A 24,281-nucleotide genomic window follows, 5' to 3' on the forward strand; every position below is an offset into this window, starting at 1 on the left:
AAGACTTGCTGGAGAAGGTGATTGGGAGGTGGGTTTGTGGAAGAAGGGCAGCAGCCTTTGGGGGTGCAGAGGAATCAGAGAGGGCACGTGAGCAACACACACCCAGGGGCACGTGTCATTCCTAAGACAACCACACATGAACCAGGAAGCTCAATCCCCCACTAAAGAGTTAACTGAGTCGAATCTGAAATACAAGCGCGGCCCATTGCTTAGGTCCAGCTGGTCGAATGGCCTAGCTGTGAGGACCGTGGGAGTGTAGGGGAGAACACAGTATCCTTGGCCTTTGCTGTCCCCACGATGTCATTCTCTGTTTTAAGGGCCTTGGGAGGACATGGCATGTGGGTCCAGGTAGAACGGCAGGTGCATTGGTCGGGGGCGTGGTCCAGTCTCTCCAGTCTCTCACTAGGGAGACTGCATTTCATAACCTTACTGGGTTCTGTTGTACTAGGGGCAGTGGCCTTCATGAGTCCCAGTCAAGATGTAGGTGACCAAGTCAGACAGCTCGTGTCTTTCCCAATTCTGCTTCTTCTAACCACTGTGTTAACACATCATTCTTGTCCAGATGATGGTGGGGATCCATCGAGGTCTGGTGATGGGTGGGTATCTACCTATGATGGACTGCCCCTCTCTGCCCACGAAAACGTGGTGGTGGTGACCATCCAGTACCGCCTGGGCATCTGAGGGTTCTTCAGGTAAGGCGCTGGACTCTCCTCTCTGCACATTTGCACATTAGCCCCCGCATTGGTCTGTTTCCTATTGAACAAAATACCGTAGGCTGGGTAAGGACAAAGCAAAACCTGTATTCAGCTCAGTCCCAGATTGGGTGGCCCATCAGAGCAGCCTCTGGTGAAGGCCCAGAGGGAGGCAGAAAGGGAATGCACAGGTCAGAGGAGATCACACGACTAGACAGGAAGCCGAGCAAGGGCAGGAGGGGACGTCTTGCTCTTTTGTTAACTCCTTCTGCAAAATTAACCAGGGTCCCACGAGCTCTATGTAAATCCCTTCAGGGCTTCAGCCCAGTGACCAAATAGTCTTCCACCAGACCTCATCTTTTGCAGGTTAATACTGCCAGATTAGGGACCAAGGATACCCACATAAACTTTGGGGGACAAACCACATTCAAATCATTGCAGTCACCAAAGCAAAGATACGAGACCCAGCTCGAGTCATGTCATGGTGTCCTTTGCTCAGGTCCTTCGTAATGCATCCAGAGCCCTTCATTATTGGGCCCTGTTGTGGGGCTTGGTGACTGTCAGTGTGCAGGTGGTAAGAAGAACTCACCAGGACTAAGAGGAACAGGTAAGAGAGTTTATTGGAGGAGGATACACTGCCAGGTGACAGCAGGGACATGACAAAGACATCTGCCTGTGGACTCAGGGGACCTGGGCTTATGTGCACTCATGAGTTCTTTGCCTGACTTTGGCCGGTTTATTGCTAGGAGCGGTTTAAGCTAAACAAGGGGTGATTGGCAGATTTCTTGCTTTGCCCAAATACCCCATGCAACAAATGCTCATTCCGGGTTTTACACTGGATGCATGAGGTACAAGTAATATGTGTGAGGTCTTAAGTAGGGAATTCTCCCTTCTCGGCTACTACTATAAGTCAGATTTGGGGGTCTCTGCACATGCTCATTGGGATGGTCTCTCAATCTGCTTGCAAAACAGTATCTTGCTCTTTACACTTCAGGGAAGTTTGCTCTTCTGAAAACTGTGAGGGGAGGCCCTTAGCCTCATATCAACTCTTCTAGTCAAGGTGGGGAGGGGCATGGGACAAGGTCCCAAATCTACCCTGCCTCAGACCCCACCTACCTTCTTGCCCAAATCCTGTGCCCTGCCATGCCTGGCCTCAGGTTACCACCCCCCACACTCAGCTTCTTCTGCCTGCGCTGGCCCCGCATGCTGCAGTCCTCCGCGTTGACAGGCAGCACACAGGTGCCGAGTTCAATGCCACATGCTTCTCATGGGGGAGGAAGGAAGCAGCTCAGTGAATGCTGGGCTGGCAGGGTTCAGCGGGCCATGCCACCGCATGTCCAGAAGAGGCCAGCCATGATCTCCGCCCTCACTCGGCCCAGCACCTGGCAGCCTCTCAGCAGCAGCCAAGCAGGTGCCTCCTTCTCCTGGGCCGGGTCACCGCCCACTCCAGCTGGCTGCTCCCTCTCAGCTGCCTCGCTGGCCCCTCCTGCTCCCCTTGCTCAGGCCTCTGGGTCTCCCTCTCCCTCCACTGATTCCCTGAGTGAGCCCAGCAGCACTTGGAACCCACGTGCCACCCTAGCTGCCTCCTCCTGCTGCCCTGGCTGTGCACAGGGAACCCTCCACTTCACAGGGACAGACACCCCCTCCCCAGCTCAGGCTCTCCTACTGTCCCACAGCCCCTGTGCCTCTGCTGCAGCTGCCCCCTTCCCGGTGGTCAAGGTGAAGGCCTGGGGCAGCCTGGAGGCTCCTCTGTCCTCGCTCCCCATCTCGGTGGCCAGTGGATCTGCAGGGCTCCTCCTGTAAACACGCTCAGAATCCAGCCCCTCCCCGCCTCGCTTCACCACCTCCTCTCTGGCTGGATTATGGTTGTGATCATATTCATAAACCTGTGACTCGGACGTGGTGGCCGCTCCACAGTGGCCAGTGATCATGAGAGGCACAGGGTGAGTCTCGCCCTGCCTCTGTTGAGGGTTCCCAGGTCACTGATGGTGACAGAGAAGTCCCCTCCAAGGCCCCCAGCGCCCTCTCTAGTGCCTCTCACTCTAGCTACACTCACACTTTGGTGCCCTTGGCCCTGGGGCCTTCACACCTGCTGCTTCTCCTTCCCGGAATTTCTTCTTTGGACATTTACAAGAAAGACCTGTGCTCCTTTCATGCTGGTCTGTACCCAATGCCACTGCCCCACAGAGGCCTTCCCTGGTGCTGAGGATTGAACCCAGCACCCTGCGCATGCCAGGCAAGCGCGTTACCACTTGAGCCACATCCCCAGCCCAAGTCGGGCTTTGCCAGTGGGGCAGGTGGCTGAGAGACCAAAGGAGGCCCCCAGAGATGGGAGGTGAAATATAAGGTTTATTGAAAAACACTTACTGGGAAGGTCCTGCCCTAATTCCTAGCATGTGTGAGAGCAAGTCAGTATCCTTCTAGAAAGTCCAGTGGCAATGGATCTGACTGATAGCACAGCTTTTCACAGGGCTTACTTTGCTTCTCTAGAAGGGAGCGTCTCTTCCAGTGATGGCTGGCTGGACAAGGGCTTACCTCTCCACGGNAATTTCTTCTTTGGACATTTACAAGAAAGACCTGTGCTCCTTTCATGCTGGTCTGTACCCAATGCCACTGCCCCACAGAGGCCTTCCCTGGTGCTGAGATCTGAACCCCGCCCTCCCCCCCCCCACCTCTGTCATTACCTGTCATTACCTCGAATCACCTTCACTCATGAACACTGTGTTCTCTTTTCATCTGTTTGTCTGTGCTCTGGAGTGTGAGCTGAGTGTAGTCAGGTTTTGCCTGACTGGTTCCTGGGGATGCTGTAACTCTTAGACCAGTGTAAGGCGCATAGTAGGTGCTCACTCAGCATATTTGTTCTGGAAGAATAAATGGAGACCCCATGTAAGACAATGCCGCAGGGATGAGAGTCAGGTGGAGACCTGAAATGTGTCATGGATGCAGAGGCCCAAGCTCATCTCTGGTCCTGAGAGCTCTGCCATGACATCTGGGTCCCCACCCCACCCTGTTATCTTACAGCACTGGGGATGAGCACAGCCCAGGGAACTGGGGTCACCTGGACCAGGTGGCTGCTCTGCGCTGGGTCCAGGACAACATTGCCAACTTTGGAGGAAACCCAGGCTCTGTGACCATCTTTGGAGACTCAGCAGGAGGACAAAGTGTCTCTGTTCTTGTGAGTGCTTGCGGGCACCTGACCAACTGTGAACCTCTTGGAGACAGGTGGATCCAGCCAGTCTCCTTTGGTTATAAATTTGGATTCAGGGGCGACTCTGCTCACTGTCCAGCTTCAAATGGTGGGGAGCCAAGGTCCAGACCCTCTTGGCCTCCAGGAAGCTCAGAGCTCAGCTTTATGTCCTGGGGCCAGCAACCTCTCTAGCTGGGTCTGTGATAGTGACCTTCCTCCTCCTCTCACTGGACTGAGTTCTCTGTCCCCTCCCCAGTCATTTTAACACCAGGACTCAGCTCACTTCTGTTGGGAAGTAGGGGTGGACATAATTACAATGAGAAGGGCCAAGGACAGGAGTTGTGTGGAGGGTCCTTGTTCTTGTTGGGCTCCAAGGCAGATCTACACGTTGGGGGGGGGGCGGGCTGGCGTACCAACAGAAGGCCAGGTCTTCCTCTGAGTTTTTCTGATGTTTAGTTCGTGCCCAAGAGGGAGTTCATCAGTCTCCAGGAATGAGGGGCATTTGGGCTGAGGGAGGTGAGTGAAGGGGGAAGGGATGGAATGTGGAATGGGGAGGGACGGTTCATGGAATGTGGGTCACAGACCCTCCTGGGTGTGTGAGAAGCCTTGCCACTTTGGGGACTGGGGCTGTGGGGGACACTGAGGGAAGCTATTGAAGGTGCTGGGAGCCACCAGAAATTCTCCATCTACCCCAGAGTTGAGCAGAGTATCCACAGGATTGCTGTCCTTTTCAAACATCAATTGATTACATAATTGAGTAGAGTATTCAACTACATAAAATTTATATATATATATATATATAAAAGTAGAGAAAAATAAAAACGATGGAGAAACTGAAGGAAGAAAACATCATCTGCATTTTGATCACCCAAGGGTAGCCACTGTACATATTTAGATATTTATTTGTCTACTTTTTTTTTTTACATTTTTGTCTATCATCTACCATACAGTCATTTTCTCATCTACATTATTTTTAATACAAAAAAGTTCCTGTAATATTGCAGCATAACTTCAATAGTTCCCTAAACATGAAGCGTTTTTACACAGCACTATCTTGGAAGATGATCTAGTCATCCATGATAAGAATGAAAAAAAATTAGTTTTTTACCTAATCATATTAGATGACTAATTACATTAGATAATCAGACACTTGAGTTATTCAAAATTTTACCACTATAAACAGTGTGAGAATTCCTACACATTTTTATGGGCCTCCACGATCACTTTGCTTATGATGAATTTTGAGTCATGGGAAGGCCAATGTGGAATTGTGGGTGGGAGTGCGGGGCTGTCCACCTGGGGTTGGGTGGTAATGGTGAGCCTGCACCATACACTTTCTATTCTGTCCTGTCTCTGGTCTCTGGCTTCATCCTGCTCAGGGTCCCTTGGGAAGCAGGGATCCAGCAGAGGCTGGTTAGCAGGCAGGACAGGTGAGGAGCTGCCATGTCCCCTTACCCACAGACTCTCCAGGTGAGTGGTCGGGGAGGGAGCAGGTAGAGGGAGGCTGAAAGAGCCAGTGAGTTGCTGACCCCTCCTCATGAGCATGAGCCTCCTCCTCTCCACGCCCTTGCCAGGTGTTATCTCCCCTGCCCAAGAACCTCTTCCACAGGACCATTTCTGAGAGTGGCGTGGCCGTCACGACTGTGCTGCTCAAGAAGGATAACAAGCCGATGGCTGCAGTAGGCCTCACCCTGGACAGTTCTTGTGCCCCTTCCTCAGCTCTACTGGAGTCCTTGGGAGAGCTCTTCTTGTGGTCATATTTGACAGAGACGCTCCGTGGTCACTGAAGGGAGAAGGGCTGCTTTAGGGTCAGGTTTAAACCACATTCCACCAGGGTTCCTGGAATTCTGCACAAGTTCCAGTGTGTGGGAGACTCAGGATACACCTCAGCACTTCACAAATCTGAACTCTTTTTTTTTTTTTCCTAAGTGCGATCATTGTCCCCATCAATGGGTGGGGAAACCAAGATACAAAGAGATTAAGTGGCTTTCTCTAAGCCAAATGGCTACAAAGTGGAGGGGGTGAGATTTGAAAGCAAAGGAATTTTGTTTTTCAAGCTCTTAACACCCACTTCAAATGACTCTCCTGAGGCATTCAACCTTGAGAATATTGTGCCATTTTGGGGGGTGTTTATGCGGTTCTAGATGGCATTTGCCAGTTTTAACAGAGAGAAGCTAATAGAGGCACAGATGTAATGTAACTGGCCCAGGCCACAGTTCCATTCAGTAGGAGGTAGTTCTGTGCAACCCTGAGCCCCACTTGCCGGCCTAAAGGATGTGGGGCCACCCGCTGCTGCCTTCAGAACTTGCCCACCTCTGTCCACATTGTGGGAGGGAAGGGACCTTGCTCTTGAGCTCTGCTGGTTCCTCTGATCTCTGCAGCAGATCGCTGTGACTGCTGGGTGCAAAACCACCACATCAGTGGTCATGGTTCACTGTCTGCGCCAGAAGACAGAAGACGAGCTCTTGGAGACCATGTTGAACATGGTAGGGGCCTCCATGCTAGTGGACCGCCTCTGTGTACTTGGTCCTGGGCATCATCAGGTCCCCTGACCTCCTGCCCAAGAGAAAACACCTAAACATGATCTGTCAGCCAAAGGAAGCTGGGATAAAACTGGGAATTCCATTTTTCCTTTTTTATTGTGAAATACCTCAAAGGTCAAAAAAGTCCAGTAAGAGCATTGTGAATAATCTCTTCCAAAACTTAACACTTTGCTCTTCTTGTTTTCAGATGTATTTTAGCAATGTAAGCACTCCATGGATTCCCAAGTAGTGGCCATCTTTAATCAGGTGGATGGGAGGATAAGTACAGAGTTTCAGAATGGTATCACAACTCACCCATCCGGGTTGATTTGAAGCTTGTTAAATTACAACCACAACAATAGTCCACTCTTTCAGGTTTTCAAGACTGTGTCTCCATTATGATCCTAGTATAGCTGTATGTCTTCTGATCCATTCATCTATCCAGCTTTCCATTCATCCAATTTGTTAATATCTTTTCATTCATCTTTTGTCAATTCATCCACAAATGTTTATTCATGTATTTTCAACGTGTCCATCACCTGTGTGTCATCCAGCCAGCATGTAACTATATTGTGTGCACACAAACACACATACACACACACACACACCCCACCACCACCACCACCACCACCAATGGGAACCATTCCCTTATTGGGGAAAGCTGTGGCTGTGAGCCCCGGGCTCTCTGTCTGCATTGACACTGGAGAATACTTCTTCACTAACGGGGAAGGACCCAAGCACTGGATTCTGCATGTGTCTCCACGGGTTGAGTTCAGTTTGGCCTTGGGGCTTGAGTCCTGGGTTATTCATCAGGATCAAATTAGGTGACCAAGACATTCCAAGAATTAAGACCTAATTGTTTCTTAATACTTGGAAAGAAGTAAATATTTGAGTCCTTCTGTATATGACTCGGAGGACCTAGTTTATCTGGAAATAGTTGTCCCATCTGTTTAGAAACTGTATATCCCATCAACTTCAGGAATGGGTCTGGGGTCGACCCTGTTAGACGGACACTGGCTCCCATCCACTCTGTACTCATCTGGGTGTCCAGGGACGTGGAGCAGCCTGGTCACCTGCAGATGCCTGAACCCAGGAGGGGCCAATAAAGAAGAGGGAAGCCCAGGCAGGGCAGTGCTTTTCTCTCATCGTCCATCCCACCTCCTGCTCCATCTCCTGGGGAGTTGCCACAGCCCATCACCCCAGGCACCATGTTGCCCCTTTCCCCAGAGGAAATGTGGGGGTGGTTACCAGAGGGAGTAAGTGGGAGAGGAGGGCAGCACTGATAGCAGGGTCCTCCCCAGGGCTCCAGGGCCCTGACTCTGGGGCCCAGGTCTCTCCTGCCCAGGCTGCTGCCTGCCCCTCCCCCATCCTACAACTCTAACCTCTGCCCCTGCCCAGGGGAGCCCTGTTCCTCTGGGTCCAGCCAAGGAGGCACCAGGTGGGAGAGCCTGATAGCTACGGGGCACCGGTCAAAGGATCCGTTTCTATACAAGAAGGCTTCTCACCCACATCCCCTGTCTTTATCTTTATCTTCTTTTGAGTTTTGATTTATTTGGAGACCCCAGAGAGGTAAGGACTTTCCGCTTCTTGATTACAGGTTTTGAGTCTTAAGGTCTTTAAGCTCCAATTCACGATGAATGGAAGAATTCTCCTTTGTGGAATCACAGTCCCCCCTTGTGTGTGTATTGCTGAGGCCCAGAGAGGGGAGGTCATTTGCCAGGGTGACACAGCCAGGTGGACCAGAGGCAGGACTGAAACCCACTCCCCTGACTCCCAGTCCAGTGCTCCCAGTCAGCTCGTCTGTGTCCCCTGGGCCAAGCTTTCCCCTTTGTGTTTACATCTCCTGCTTCCCAAATGGCCCTGTGGGAGGAGTCAGCACTACCCTTCCACTCTCAGGAGGCAGACATAACAGGATAAGGGCAGAGGCGGCCCCTTATCTTAACAATTTCCAGATAAACTCCTCATCTCCAGGGAGGCCATGGGTTTGACCAGCTGTGCAGGGAGGGATCCCAGGCGCTAGGTCCCAAGGACATGTCCTCCTCCCAGCCTTGAGGAGACTGCCACTGTATCCCCCATCTCCTCCTTCGTCCCCCCATCATTTGCCAGAGGTGGGTAGCATTAGCTGTGCGTATCTTACTATCCTGTCCTCCCTGGATCCTCGCTCTTCCCTTAAAGGGCTTGGGAAGATGGATAAGTGAGATCTGGTGAGGGTGAAATGCCATCTGTGTGGCCATTCAACCAAGCCATGGGAAGCACTCACCATGGGGCACAGAGAAATAAATACGGAAACTCTGCGGTGTGTTGATGACGGTCAGAGTTAAGGGAAAAATTAAATGGGAAAAGGGCAGAGCTCGCCATTTGTCTGAAAGTAAATATATGGGACAAGGAATGGCTTGATGAGCAGGTGACCTTGGAGGTGAGCCCTGGAGGAGGAAAGAAAGTCAGCCATGGGGAAAACTGGGTAAGGAGTGCTCCTGGCAGAGGAAACAGCAATTGCAAAAGGTCCTGAGGCAGAAGACTCTAGTGCGTGGAGTAGAGGCTGAGTGGAACGGCAGGGTGGAGGCTGAGGAGGTCCTGGCAATTGGATTGGGGTGGTCACTAGAAGGATTTAGACTGTAACTCAGCAGGAGACGGGAGGTGCTCAGAGGACTCTTTTTGAAGGAGTGGCTGGTAGCACCTGGTGGTGGACAGGGCTGAGGTGTGAGAGAAAGAGGAGGGCTCGATGCCCCTGTGTGTTTTCATCTGGAGCAAGGCAATGCACTTGGCCCTCACACGTCAGCCAACGTCAGCCACTGGGTGGATGGCCGCAGTTACTGTCATTCCGACTTTGCTGATGTCACTGCTCCCCTCCCAGAGGCTGCCCCATGTGGCCCTCACTGTCCATCTCCTGGACTTTTTTTGTTTTCTACCTGCACTTTCCCTCCTCACTCCCATGACCCGTGGTGTCACAGACTTGCCCTTTCAGAGCATGTCCCCGTCCTTCTTAAAATCTGACCTTGCTTACAACTTAATATATACCTGAGTGCCAGCGCTGCTGCATGTCCCCCACCTGCCCCTCTCTCCTGCTCCTCTCCCAGGCATGGCTCCAAGCCCCAGGCTCTGTGACATTCCTGCATAACCTTGTGCCTTTGCTCATGCCATTATCCCTGCCATCACAGTCATCCTGAAAGCCCATGCCGATGGTCAGCAGCTGTCCCGTGTGCCCTGTAGACTCGTCCTTCAGGAGCTGCTCCTCCTGCTGGCTTCTGGGCCACACACTCTGAACGGCACAGTCTTGCCAGGGAAGCAATAGTTGCACGCAAATCCTGCCCCCTACTGGCAGTCCACTGGAGTAGGATTTGGCCCAGGTCTTGATAGATAAAAGATCAAAAAGGGAATCAAGTCTCAATTTCGGCACCTTGAGTGATGAGCTCAATAGCTTGTCAAAGCCGAACATTTAGCTAAAAGAGCTTAAATATAGTTAAACGGATGCAATAGACCCTTACTAACTGCACATTCTGAAATGGTAAATGCAATTATGTGGTAAAATGTATTCAAACCACCAAATCAATAGCTGCAACATGGTGTGGTCATTCTCAACATATACTCAGAGCAATGAGAAGTCCGAGTCATGCAGCTGGGGTCCCCTCTGAGCTCAGAGGGGTGAGACTGTGTCTCCATGCTCCTGTGTCCCTACGCCCGAGGAGGCTGTGCTGTGCCCTGTGGAAGAAATAGCATGTGACAGGTAAGTTTTGCCCAGGCTTGTGTTAGGGCGCCCTGGCTGTGAGTCCAGGGTTGAGGCTCATCAATACTGTGCATCCAAAAATGGAAGAGGGGATTTGCCTCTGTGTGGTGACCTCTGTGGAGGGTGATGCAGCTGGGGAAAAGACAGACAGGAAGCTGAGCTCCTGGATCCACGAGATGGTGCAGTTTGGAAACGCATAGTGGACCGTGGTGGGCAGGAGCCAGCGAAGCTGGGGTGTTGTCATCAGTCAATGTTCCGTGTAACCAATCCTAGTGAGAAAGATAGCTCCCAGGGTGTGTCTTTCAGTAGGAACCCACACATTCAAAAAAGTGATGAAAATGTTGTGACCTGAGGGCCACAAGGACCTGAGTCTGGGATAACCCTGGAGCAAGGTCTCAGTATCCACTCATCCAGCGTTCAGTGCAACCTTCCAGACAAAACTACTGAGAAGAACCAGAATATATTTACTATATGACGTCAATCCTGCTTATTCACAGTAGTTACGTCCATGTATAAAATTTGGGTGAGAATTTGCCTCCCTATTTACCAGCCAACATCACCTTATCACCATCAGGTCCCCAAAGTCCTGTCTTCTGTATCTCGAGCCATAGACCCCCTTGTTAGAACACTGGGTTGTGCCCAGAGCTACAGAATCTCTGCACTGTCCAATCCTTCACCAGGCAGGTAGGGGACATGGGTGTTATCTGTTCAGATAAAATCCAACAAATGAGCCTGCTTCCTTCACCAGAGCTACCCTTGCCTGTGCTGCCAAAGATGCCTAAAGATTGATGGTGTGTGCTGCCAAAGATGCCTGAAGAGATTCTGGCTGAAACGAATTTCAACACTGTCCCCTTTGTGGTGGGCTTCAACAAGCAAGAGTTTTCTGGACCCTTCCAATGGTGAGAATGAGCAGGCACATTAGACCTACGAGGTATCCTCCCGAAACTCAGAGATCTCTCCTCCCACTTCTGCTCCCAAGAGCTCTTCCTTCTCCAAGCTCTATCTGAATCCAGGGCCCGTGTCCCACTGGGACAGTCATGTTTTCTTGGAAAATGTATTTATTATTCTGTTCTGGGTGCAGCCCAGGGAACCCCTCTCCTCGGGCAAGTTTTTATTGTCTTCCCATTAAATAATCCTGAACCATCCAGGTTGGAGACCCCTAGAGATCCTAACTGTGCTGACCGGAAAATGGAGGACATCTGGAAAGGGTAGGCGCTGGGGACTGGGGGAGAGTTACATCTAGGGTTCAACAGCTTCCACCTGGGGCTTAGACTCAGAGCTCATGGATTGTCATAGCTGCTCTCAGACACCTCATGGGAAAGATTCAGAGGATGTTGCTTCTTCTTGAGTTAAATTGGCTTCTAAAAGGGAAGAAGAGCTAATCCTTCTATCAAAAACAAACGAACAACACCACCAACAAAAGCAAAGCCAGAAAGTAACTAAAGCCACAGGACAGGTTTTATTCAGTAATAGGATTGCGGTGGGGAAAAAAATCCACCACGATCTGCACTTAGGTCCCCCGATAACAAGGGCTGAAGCCCTCTCAATCCTGTGGAGTGCTCAGCAGGGCACTGTGGGTGGGAGGGGTTAGTCCATGTGAGCACAACTTGCTCATCTGCAGGAAAACCAGGTTTCTCTTCTCTTCATTACAGGAAGTACGGGTTTGAATTGAATTGGATTCAGCCCCACTCAAGTTCAGCTGTTATCCTTTTACAAGGACTGGGAGGGAGAGCAAGAATTTTCCCCCAAATCTTTACATTAAAAAAAAAAATTAAGAAAAGACACTCTCAGGTCCTTGCAGAAACAGTTCTGGGCAGAGCAAGGATTGATCATTGCGGACCTCCTTAGGTAACTGTTTCAAGAAAAGGCTCAGGGACCTGTTGGCCCACGGACAGTTCCTGGCTGAGGAGGACAGTATTCCACTTGAAAGCCTGAGTTTTCCCAGCAGGCATGATAAGGGCTCTGGGGTCATCCTAGGACATCCTAGACCTTGAGCTGCTAGAGGCCAGGCTAGTATGGGGTCGAGTCTCCGAGTGCTCGTCACATGCTGAGCGTTCTGCAGTTCTCATTTCAGAGGATCTCAGGTTATGCCAAAGGAACAAACCATAATGGTGAATTTCAGTTTCCTCAGGCACCTGGGTCTGTGGGGTATCATCTGTTCCCCTCTTTCCCTGATCCCTTTGCTTCCACACTCCCTTGGTCTAAATTTCCCCTACTGCCTGGACGGCCCGTGTGCCCCTAGTCTGTACATTTAAGCCACCCTCTTCCTGATCCTTGACATTCTGAATTTAAGTCCATTGGTTTCACTGAGTTTCTTCAATCTCATGAAAGACTCATGATCACCAAGGCCCCAGGGGATGTGTTGGATTGGCTGTTGGCCAGTTGGGTTTTCTCCGAATCCCTGAGGGTTCATAAATGCTTAACCATATTTTGTCACAGATGATGGGCATCCCACCCTCTGAAGGCAAGCTGGACCAGAAGACGGCCACGTGGCTCTTGTGGAAGGCCCACCCCATTGTTGTGAGAGTCTAGGGAGTCGAGGAAGCTGGTGGAGACCAAGCCAAAGGCAGAACAAAGATGGGATCCGGATTCTGTTCTCATTTTCCTGCCTTTCCCACTTCACACCCCGGGAGGGATTCACACCAGATTCAGGAGGTTCAAGATCAATGACGCCTTCTGAATGTCAGGGGCGACTGCGTTGCTCACCAGGTGGTGGGGGCCTCTTTCTTGAAGCATTTCAGGAGCTCCCTGAGGAATGGGCTTCAGTGGCCTTTGAGAAGTATTTAGGAAGCACAGACGACCCTGCTAGAAAGAAAGACCTTTTCCTGGACTTGCGGGAAGATGTCATGTTTGCTGTCCCTTCTGTGATGGTGGCCCGTGGGCACAGAGGTGAGTCCCAGTAGTTGGATATTAGAAGGACTGTGATCTACCAGCTTTGGCGTCTCACCTGACATCTCCCAGCATAGATGGACGTGAAAAATGCTGAGGGTCAGGCCTCAAGGGCTGGTTCCAGAGGGAATGTGCAGTTTTTATTCTGTCTTTTTTTTTTCTAGTAGTTTTAGAGTTGATTTTTATACTGTGTGAGATAAGGATCCATTTTCATTCTTACACATGTAGAAACCCATTTTTCTCAGTACCATTTACAGAAGAGATTGGTGCATATTCTTGGCACCTTTGTTGAAAATAAGTTGAACATACAAGTCTGGGTTCATTACTGAGCTCTCTGTCCTGTTTTAATGGTCACTGTGTGTGTGTGTGAGTGTATGTGTGTGTTCATGTGAACCTGTGTGGTGTGTTTATGTGGCAAATGCCATGTTGCTTTAGTTACTATAACTTTCTCATATAATTTGAAATCATGTAGTGTGATACCTACAGCTTTGTTCTTTTCACTCATGATTTTTGTGATCAAATGGAATTTTTTTTAAAATTTCATATGAATTTTAGGATTTTTTTATTGCTATATAGAATGGCATTGAGATTTGGAGAGGGATTGCATTGGTTTGGTGTATCACTTTGGGTGGGATGGACATTTTAACAATATTAATGCTTCCATCCTAAAAATGAGATGAATTTCCATTTATTTGTGTCTTCTTCTATTTCCTTCATCAATGCTTTATAGTTTTCTGTGTACCTATAATATACTTCTTGTGTTAGGTTTATTGCTCCCTAGTTTATATTTTTGTAGCTAGTATAAATGGGGTTAGTATCGATTTCTTTTTTGAATAGTTAATTGTTAGTGTTTAGAACTGCTTCTGGTTTTTATATGTCCATTTAATATCCTTCAGCTTTACTGAATTCATTTATTAGTTTTAATCTATTTTTTATAAGATCGGCAAGATTTCCTATAAATAAGACCAATTCATAAGCAGATGGTGGTAGTTGAATGTCCACTTTTCCTACCTGGATGCCTTTCTGTTCTGTTTTTGCCTGACTGCTCTGTCAAGGACTTCCAGTACTAGGTTGAATAGAAGGGTACAAGTGGGTAACTTGTCTTATTGCACACTTTATGGGAAAGGCTTTCCATTTTTCACCATTGAGTGTGATGTTAGCTTTTGGCTTCTTGTATAGGATTATTATGTGGTGGCACATTCCTTTTATCCCAAATATGATGACTTTTTTAATCATGGAAGTATGTTGGTTTTACCACATGCTTTCTCCACACCCATTGTGATAGTTATATATATATTTTGTCCATCAGTCTGTAATCAGATGTATCACATTTATTGATTTGCCTTTGTTCAATCATTTTTGCCTCCGAGGGATAAATCCTGCTTGTTGAGTGTGATTATCCTTTTAATGTGTGGTTGAATTTGGTTTGCTAGTATCTTCTTGAAGAGTTTTGCTGCTGTGTTCTGGAAGGATATCGGTCTCTAATTTTCTCTTTTTATAACATCCTTGTCCTGTTTTAGTGTCAGGGTAATGTTGTCCTCATAAAAGGAAGTACTCTCTCTTCTTTAATTTTTTAAGACAATTGGGGAGAATTTGAGAGGGGTTGATATTAGATCTCTTTAAATGTTTGATATAATTCATTAGTGAGGCCCCTGGGTCCTGGACTTTCTTTGATGGGAGATTTTTTAATCCCTGATTCCATAGCCTTGCTCACTATTGATCTGTTCAGATGATCTACTTCATCTTGAGTCAGCCTTGTCAGATTGTGAGGGATAAAGAATGCATCCATTTCCTCTGGGCTATCCAGTCTGTGTGCATATCATCATCTTACGTCTCATGACACTCTGTATTTCTGTGGTATCATTTGAAATGACTCCTCTTTCATCTGTTGGAAACTCATTTCTCTAGGTTAGTCTACCTAAAGATTTGTCAGTTTTGTTTATCTTTTAAAAGTATCAAGTCCTGGCTTTGTTGATCTTTTGTATTTTTATCCTCTCTAACTCATCTCTTGCCTGCTATTTTTCTTGCATTCCTTCTGCTAAGTTTGGGCTTAGTTTGTTCTCCTTGTTCCCTGAGGTTTAACCCTGAGTTGTTTATTTGAGATATTCTTCTTGATATTGGTATTTACTGGCATAACCTTTCGTGTAACAATTGCTTTTGTTGTGTGCCATATATTTTTGGTTTGCTGTGTTTCTGTTTTCATTTGTCTAAACATATTTTTAAATTTAATTTCTTCATTGACCACTTGATTTATTCAGGAGCTGCTTGATTTTCACAATTTGTCAAAATCCCAAAATTCATCCTGTTGTTGATTTCTGTTTCTATTTCATTATAGTCAGAAAAGTTACTTTATTTAAACTAATAAACATTAATACATATATTAATTGTCCCTATGGATGGATTTCACTGAGAGATTCCTATACATGTATATTTTATGCTATGACCATATCCACTCTCCCTTCTACCTTTTTCCTTCACCACCAGTTCATCTTCTACTTTCTCTTCCCCATTATCCTTTTAATTTTTAAAAATTTGCCACCTATGAGAAGAACTTGTCATACTCTTCGTCCTGTGTTTAACTTCTTTCACTTAATATGATGTCATTCAGTTCCATCCATTGTCCTGAAAAATGAAATGATCTCATTCTGATTATGGCTGAATAATATTCTATTGTCTATATAGTCCATATTTTCCTTATCTGTTCACCTGTTGATGGGCATCCAGACTAATTCCATATCTTCACTGCTGTGAACAATGCTGTGATAAATGTGGAACTGCAGATCTCTCTTTTGTATGCTGACTTAATTTCCTTTGGATATAGAAGCAAGACTGATATAGATAGATCACACGGTTGTTCTATTTTCAGTTTATTAAGGAACTTCCATACTGTTCTCCATAGTGGGAATTAATCTACATTCCCACAAACACTATGTCTGGGAAAAGATCAGGGTTCTTCTCTCCATAGCTTTGCCACCATTAGCTTTTATTACTTTATGGCTAAAGGTGGGGTATTGAAGTCCCCTACTAATATTGTGTTATAATCTCTCTCTCCCTTTAACTCCTTTAATGTGTTTAGGTGCTTTTATTTCGGGTGCATATCTATTTACAATTCTCATAACCTTTTCATCAACAGGTCTTTGTCTTCTTTCAGAGTATTTGACATAGCGCCTATTGTCTGACCTAACTAGTTACCTCCACTCTCTTTTGGTTTCCGTTTGTGTGCGATATGTATTTCTGTTCCTTTGCTCTCAGTGTGTGTCTTTAAAGGTGAACTGAATCTCTTGGAGGCAGAATATATACTGAGCTCTTGTTAGAAGCCTCTCTTTTCTTTTTGTTGTTCAATTAAATCCGTATATATTCAAAGTAATCATCTATTGATTTCTTAATGCCACTTTGTTATCTTTTTTCTGGTTGTTTTCATAAACACTTGGTTTAATTCTTCTTTTCTTGAAGTCTTCCCTTGAAGCTTGATGGTTTTCTATGTGGTTTGCTTTGATTTCTTCCTAATTTTATTTTGTGCTTCTTCTAAAAATGTTTGCTTCGTGGTTGCCATAAAACTTATATAGAATGAATCTTCAACTTATAGCGGCCTATTTTAGGCTCACAGCAACTTAACATTGAGGTATTTTATCAACTCTGCATTTTGTCTCTCCGCCAGCATTTTATGTTTTGACGTCAGAATTTACGTCATTTAGTAATGGCAAATTATCTTAGCTGTAGTCAGGTGTTTAGTCAGTTTTTTCATCACTGTGACTAAAATACCTGACATAAGAATAATTTAGAAGAGGAAAAGTTGACTGAGGGCTCACAGTTTCAGAGATTCAGTATGTGCTGCCTTCATAGTAGCCAGGAAGGAGAGAGAGAGAGAGAGAGAGAGAGAGAGAGGTGTGAGGGACAAAATATAAACCCCAATAGGATACCCCCATTGACCTATTTCTTCCGGCTACACTCTTCCTCTCTCTAGCCGTCACCCACTATATTAGACCTTCCAAATTATTAATCCATCAATGGTCTCACCCAGTCATTAGGCTCCAGCTCACCTGATCTACTCATGAGCTTTCTGGGCACACGTCATAGCTAAACCATAATACTAGGTGATTATTTATGTTAGCTCATTTTTTAGTAACAGTTTTGTCTTTAACCTTTATATTGGAGATGACATCGTCTTGCTCATCACCATTACGTGCCCACAGTATTCTGAATATTGTTCTGTCTTATTTGTGTCATTGACTTTGTGCTTCGTTCATGCCACGAGTGTCTTTTTATTTCATTTTAAAGACATTTCTTTGGCAGTTCTTACAAGGCAGGTATAGAGGACAAATTCCATAAGCTTGGGTTTAACCCAAGACGTAGATTGTTCAGCTTCTACATATATTTTTAGTTAACTATCCTCACACCCAGACAAGCATCTTGGATTTACTTCACTCTTCTCTGAATGGATGAGAACAGCACTGGAAAAGTTCAAAAATAGGCCAAATACAAGACATCTACCAACTTGTAGATATGCTTGAAATGAAGGACCTCTAGTGTGTCCTCGATGAAACCTAGTGTTTTTATTTGATAGATTTTATTGGTTCATTCTGTTGAGCAGCAGACGTGTCTTGAGTAGAAGCACAGAATGAAAATGGAAAGGGTTCAAAGCAGACCACCAGAAAAACATCTGGCTGAATCCCCACCTCCCCCTCAGCCAGCTGTGCAGCCTGTTAGTCACGGGGCCTTCCTGAAACTATTTCTCTCCTGTGCCGATACCAGGCAAAGACCTTGGTACCTTCCAGGTGGGTCTCAGGTCGTGCAAACTGTGGCATGAATCCATGTCTTCTCAGATGCCAGAGCCCCACCTACATGGACCAGTTTCCTGGCAGGAAAGGGGAACAGAGAGGTGGGGACAGGCACGCTCACCTCCTGTGCCCCTTCTGTGGTGGGCATCACTGTATCACGCTAATGACCTCACAGTTCCCTGGCCAAGGAGGAAGCAGGACACGCAAGGGGATTGAAATATGAATCCAGGAGATTTGTGTTTTCTTGAAACACGAGAGGCAGATGGATCTGTCTGTGGACACACTTATCTGTAAACATCCTCATTTGCAGACAAGCAGCTTGGATTTGCCCCTCCCTTCTCTGAATTGGTGAGAATCTCAGATATGCTCGAAAATCAGAGGAATAGGAGGCACCTATCAGGTTGTAGAGATTTTTGAAGGGAAGGGGCTCTAGTGTGATCTCAATGAAACATGTCTCAGTATTTATTTGATTCACTTAATTAATTCATTCTGCGCCTCAATAAATCTGGCTCAAATCCCAATTTCACTTTAAGCAGCTCTGCAGCCCTAAGCTAGTCCCTGGGCTCTCCAGGAACTCTGGCCTGTCCCAGGCTGACACCCAGGGGTTTCCTGCACAGCCAGAGACCTTGAGACCATCCAGCTGCGTGTCTGATGATGTGACCTGTGCGCACATCCGTGTCTTCTCAGATGCCGGAGCCCCCACCTACATGTATGAGTTTGACTACGGCCTGAGCTTCTTATCAGGCGTGAGACCCAGCACGTGACAGGAGACCACGGGGATGAGCTCTTCTCGGTATTTGGAGCCCCATTTTTAAAAGGTAACAGCCTTTGCTGGCTGCTAGTTAGGGGGCCTGGGTTCCAGTCTTGCTTTCCTGGCCTTGAGCAAGTGTCCCCTGTTCTCTGACTGTGAATTTCCTGACTCACTGTAACAGGACTGAGCAGCGCTGGGCAGGCCTCTGCTCTCACCTGCAAGAAGGGGGATGTGTACTCGTGATGGTCCTCGAGGCACAGAGTCTCAGAGTCCTGACCTGAGAGTGAGGGTCACCTGCAGAGCCCTGCTTGGGGGCCACTGCTTGCCACTGAGGGATTTTCTACTAACAGCAGAATACAACAATGAGGGGAAGTTAGATTAGGTGCTAACCTTGACCCGAATGTCACATATATCTGTCTATATAATTATAATTCATATATTTTATCTGGAATTTTTAATAACATAATACTTCAAGAAAAGCATTCACAGTATCTTTGATATGTTAACTCAGCAGTTGCAGATGACTTATATGACTCACCTCATGGCTGTTTGTGACATGCCAGGCGACCCCCACTTGGGAGACATCTTAGGATGGTGGCTTGTCTGATATTTTTCAGACTCTCTGAAAATGTGGATGCATGTAGGAGATTAAGAAAAGGCCCAAGAGTCAGCAGTCCCACCAAGTAGAGGGAACCCTGTGTGTGGCCTTAGGACCCTGAGTGGGGAGGGCCAGGGCAGGTGGGCCCAGAAGACAAAGGCAGTCGGCTTATGGATGGACTGCATGCCCAGTGCGGTCCTCGACCAGCTGTTCTCAAGCTGAAAGTGCACACCAAGGGACAGGCTCTTCGTAATAGGCAGACCTGGACCAGTCGGTGTGGAGTCAGGGCCAAGAGTCTGCTGTCCACAAGCTCCCAGCTGCTGCTGCTGCTGCTGCTGGCCCACAGCCCACTTTGAGCAGCAAAGTGTTTTTTCCTTCTTCCCCAACAGGGGGCGCCTCAGAAGAGGAGACCAAGCTCAGCAGGATGGTGATGAGATTCTGGGCCAACTTTGCTCGCCATGGGTGAGGCTGGTGGCAAAGAGGGAGCAGCGTGGGTGGATGGGTGGCACATGGTGGGGCCTACCCATTGTGCAGGGGTCAAAGTGTGAGTGACAACCCCCTACCTGTGACTACAGTCCTCTGAGAACATACAGGGTGCCCCAGGATAGGGACAGCTCCCCGACGCTGCATAGGGATGGGCCTTGTGGAAGAGATAAACCAGGGAATCCTGTCAGTCTCAAGACATGCGGGGCTCACGAGTGGATCTGTGGACTTTCTGTTTGATTGTGTTCCCAGGAACCCCAATGGAGCCGGGCTGCCCCTCTGGCCAGAGTACGAGCAGGAGGAAGGGTACCTGCAGATTGGCGCCACCACGCAGGCAGCCACGCGGCTGAAAGACAAGGAAGTGGCTTTCTGGACTGAGCTCAGGGCCAGGGAGGCCTCAAGGCAACCTCCCCAGAGAGAACATGGGGAACTGTGACAGGAGGCTGAGCCAGAGGACAGGGGTGCGCAGGCCACAGAGGAGTCCTAACGTGGAGGCTGGGGAACTGAGGGGTGGGGTGGCAGAGGCCTGGGTGGGGAAGGTTTGCACTGTGGCCTCAACTTGGAGAATCAATGATTTTCTGGAGACCACATCAGCGTCTGCGTCTTCTGCTAGAGTGAGTCCATCCTCTCAGAGTGACAAAGATGAAGACAGCAGCATGTGGTCACAGTTTACTTCTTCACTATAAGTGATACCTGTTGAAGATCCAAACTCATAAGCTCATCCGCCCCTCCCCTTAGCCATAGAAAATGCTCCATGCCACTCTCGGTTGCTCCTAAGGCCGTGTTGGATCTGCAGGAGAGGCCACCCTGCCTGACCCCTGAGACACGCCCTCAGCAATGCATGTTACAAACTCACCCTTCCGAGTGTGGGGAAGGGGGACATCATGTGGCATCCTTAGTCTCAACATCTAAAGCAAAATTTGGTTGGATGTACACTGTCAATGTAAGGATCTAGATAGGTTGAAAATAGAAAAAAAGGTACTTTAAAAAAAAGTTGGGTGGCTTTATTAATATTGGATACTTGAGTATAAAAAAGGAAAAAGAGGGGTATTATAGAATAATAGAAGAGTCAATTTACCAAGAGAATATGACAATTCCCCATGTGTACACACCTATTAGTAATCACAGTGGCCTGGCATGTCTAGGGCTTAGGTCCCAGGAGCAGGCTGTGAAGCAAGAATTTGAGTGCAGTCATTTTAGGCAGATGATTTTAGGGCTCCTGGGGGAAGAGCGGAGAAGAGGACAAGGAGGGGCGTCAGTGGACACAGGTGGGCTGTGCACAAGTCTTGGGGAGAAAATGCAGTCACTCCACTGGAGACCCACAGGCAATGGTAGAAACCAAACATCAGAGACCCTGCAGAGCCACGAGGAGGGTGGGTACATATACACCAACTCTCATCTGTGACTGCTCAGGGCTGTTTGGTGGCCCTAGGAAGAAGACCAGGCCACAGGCAGGCAATCTGGAAATTCCTTGGCTTCTGTGGCTGCAGCCGACCAATTTCTTCTTTTTCTTTTAATTTATACATGACAGCGGAATGCATTACAATTCTTATCACACATATAGAGCACAATTTTTCAATTTCTATATTGACATTTGGAAAAATGAACAGCTAGAAAATGTCACTCAAACCATTTTTTAAAGTGCTATCATATTAATTGGGCACAGTGGCCCGCACCTGTCATCTCAGCAACTCAGGAGAGGGAGGCAGGGGGACCACAAGTTGAAGACCAGCCTCAGCAAATTAGAGAGAACCTCAGCAACTTACTGAGATCCTGGCTCAAAATGAAAAAAATAAATATATAAATAAAAAGAAATGGGATGTGGCTAAGTGGTAAAGGGCCCCTGGATTAAATACCCAGTACAAAAATAATACTATCATCCTAAGTGACATTACATGCATCGTTTTTATATTGCTGGCCATCCTGGCCTCCTCCCATATGTTTCTAATTTGGGCAGGTGTCGTGCTCATCCGGATCGGGGGCCCATCCCTCTTTCTTCCTGTCATCACGCAATTAATTGGTTTATGGGTTTAAGTTAATATATGTGTGACACGTGTCATCGGCCTCGTTTGTTTTCCTTTATTAAGTTTTTCTATCTGGGGTGTAAGTAGAAGAATCACTTGTAGGTTTTTTTTTTTTTTTCAAAATTCCAATGGCCAACTTCCCAGGGCCACTGAAGGACAGTCCTCTTGGGGAGGACCTGGACTCCTTTTTTCAGTGTTCAGGCATTCTGATGTCCACCATTGATTCCTAACCACTGCATCTGAACAGTGTCACATGTGTATTTGCCAAGTTTCTAGAATCTCTCCCAAAAGTCTATTTTAATATCCTGGACATTCGTGGACATAATTTGATGAAAACCTTTGGGAATGACTCCTTTTATTCTTTAGTGTTATTTCTGGCGTTCGGTTCTGCAGAGGATGGACTGAGTCAGAGGCAAGGACTTTTGTTTTTAGGGCCTTATAGTTATACATAGTAGTTGGGTCCATTTTGACAAAACCATACACGCAAGGAATTTGACTCCGATCCACAGTCCCTCCCCTTTTATCTTCCCTCCTCCCTCCCCTTAGTCTCCATCCTCTACGGAAGGTCTTTTTCCACATTTATTTATTGATTTTTGATTGGTACTTTCCATAGATCAAAAATAAATTCCCTTTGGTACATTTATATATGCCTGCAACATGAATCAGCCCCAGATGCCCCTCAGTAGATGAATGGATCAAGAAAATGTGGTCTGTCTACGTAACGGAGGTTTACTCGGTCATAGAAAAGAATGAAATAATGGCATTTGCCGGTAAACGGATGGCACTGGAGACATCATGCCCAGTGAAATAAGCCAGACTCAGAAAATCCAGGCTCAAATATTTTCTCTCATATGTAGCAACTAGAGCAAAACTAGGGGAGAAAAGCTAGGACCTTTTAAAATTACTCTTCTTGTGCTCTGTAAATTTACTTCCCTAAAGAGCCACATCTCTTCATAGTCATCAGCAATCCGAGTCCATATTGTATGTCTCTGCTTTTCCATCCTGATAAAGACATAAAATATGCAATCATTTTCTAATTGTAAAATAAATGAAAAGTTTATTTAAAAGTAAGCTAAAAGAAAAGAAGTTTATGTAATTCAATATTTTGCCATTTACTCTCAAGAGTTTGTTATAGTTAAAGCTTCATCCTGGGGTTTCATAAACTGAAAGTTTATGAAAAGTAAATCATTTATTTAAAAAAAAGTTTCATAAACTCTTTTTCTCCTCCAAAAATATCGTACCTGATTCATTAAATGAAAGTGGAAAAACCTGAGGGACAAACCACACATCTTACCTGTGTCAGAGGGAAACTTGCTGCTCTCCTTGAGAGGCCGTTGGGAGGCTGGTGATCCGATGCTGCAGAGTTTGAACTGATAGAAATGATTCCAAATACTTAAATCAGAAACCAATGCCACTCATTGGCTTCCTGCTTCTAATATTTAGAAAGGGGAAAAGATGTTATCCACAGCCAGGACAGAGGTGGGGCCTGCGGTTTCTATCTTTTCTTATCTTTTCACTTCCTTGGCAAGTTTCAAAGGAGCCTCAGATAAGGCAACCCCTCCTCCTGGGGTGTCCTGCACCTTCTTGAGGGCCTTCCTCGAGGGCCCTTTGAACTCTGGACCTTTTGCCCAATCCCAAACCCCACTTCTGTCTCTGTCTCTGGTTGTAGCTACAAGTCACCACTTCCATCCAGGTTCCCAGTGGCAGAGATGGAGAGAGAGACATGCATAAGCCATGCGCCTGGGAGCTGCCCCACTTGGGAAGCCGGGCAAGGGGAGAAAAGCCAGCCTTGGCACTAGATTGTGTCAAATACAAGGGTGTCATTGAAGAAGTGCTCGCTGTGCTTCATGGGAGGTTGGAGCTCAATGCTGGACTCAAGGGATGGGAGGGAATGGGGATGGCCAGCAACGGGGAGGTGGAACCATGACCAAGAAAGTGCAGGGTGCTGAGGGTCAGCCCAGCTGGCAGCAGGGTTTATGTTGACAAGATTGCTGCAGCACATTTGGGGACCTAGGGGACAGCTTTTATTCCTTGATCTGAGGAAACACTTATTTTTTTGTTGTTAACTGAAGATCATGTTAGTCCATATTTTGTTGCTCTAGCAAAATGCCTGATGCTGGCTACTTTATAAAGAAGTTTATGTAATTCAATATTCTGCCATTTACTCTCAAGAGTTTGTTATAGTTAAAGCTTCATCCTGGGGTTTCATAAACTGACTTCCAGACCACTCACGTATAATCGAATCAAGCCTTTATTGAAGCACACTAGTGGCAGCTGACCAGAACATAAAGCTGTTCCCCGATCAGCCCCGAACAATTGCAAGGGCGCTTCTTAAAAGCCTCAAAACCGCAGAAGGGATGTTCGGGGGGGGGTCTAGCCAATGCAAGCAAGCCAGGTTACAGAAGCGGGACAGTGCAGTCAAGCGGAGGGAAGCCTAACCAATCACAGTTAGCCCAGTCACCCCAGTTGCAGAAACAGAGCCCCAGTACCCTAGTTACAGAAACAATGCCCCATTAGGTAGTTCTGTGTTCTTAAAGGTTTCTATAGCAAAAGGAAAAGAACATCTTGCCCCAGTCATGACCCTTCTACTTGGCATGGCTGTTTTACAGAATGGAGTCACAAAACAAAACGGA

General features: G+C 47.1%; 1 long non-coding RNA gene and 1 pseudogene across 1 annotated transcript; one reads left to right on the top strand and one right to left on the bottom strand.

Moving 5' to 3' along the window:
- The first annotated feature begins 331 nt into the window (after window positions 1-331).
- On the top strand, window positions 332-20,212 carry LOC107144858 (annotated as a pseudogene).
- A 1,513-nt stretch (window positions 20,213-21,725) lies between these two features.
- On the bottom strand, window positions 21,726-23,444 carry LOC125612968. Its single transcript, XR_007343464.1, has 2 exons — window positions 22,943-23,444; window positions 21,726-22,650 (listed from the first exon to the last, which is right to left on the bottom strand). It is a non-coding gene; the product is annotated as an uncharacterized LOC125612968 (long non-coding RNA).
- Between the last annotated feature and the right edge of the window lie 837 nt (window positions 23,445-24,281).

Source organism: Marmota marmota, unplaced genomic scaffold, assembly GCF_001458135.2.
Source record: "Marmota marmota marmota unplaced genomic scaffold, marMar, whole genome shotgun sequence".
NCBI lineage: Eukaryota > Metazoa > Chordata > Mammalia > Rodentia > Sciuridae > Marmota > Marmota marmota.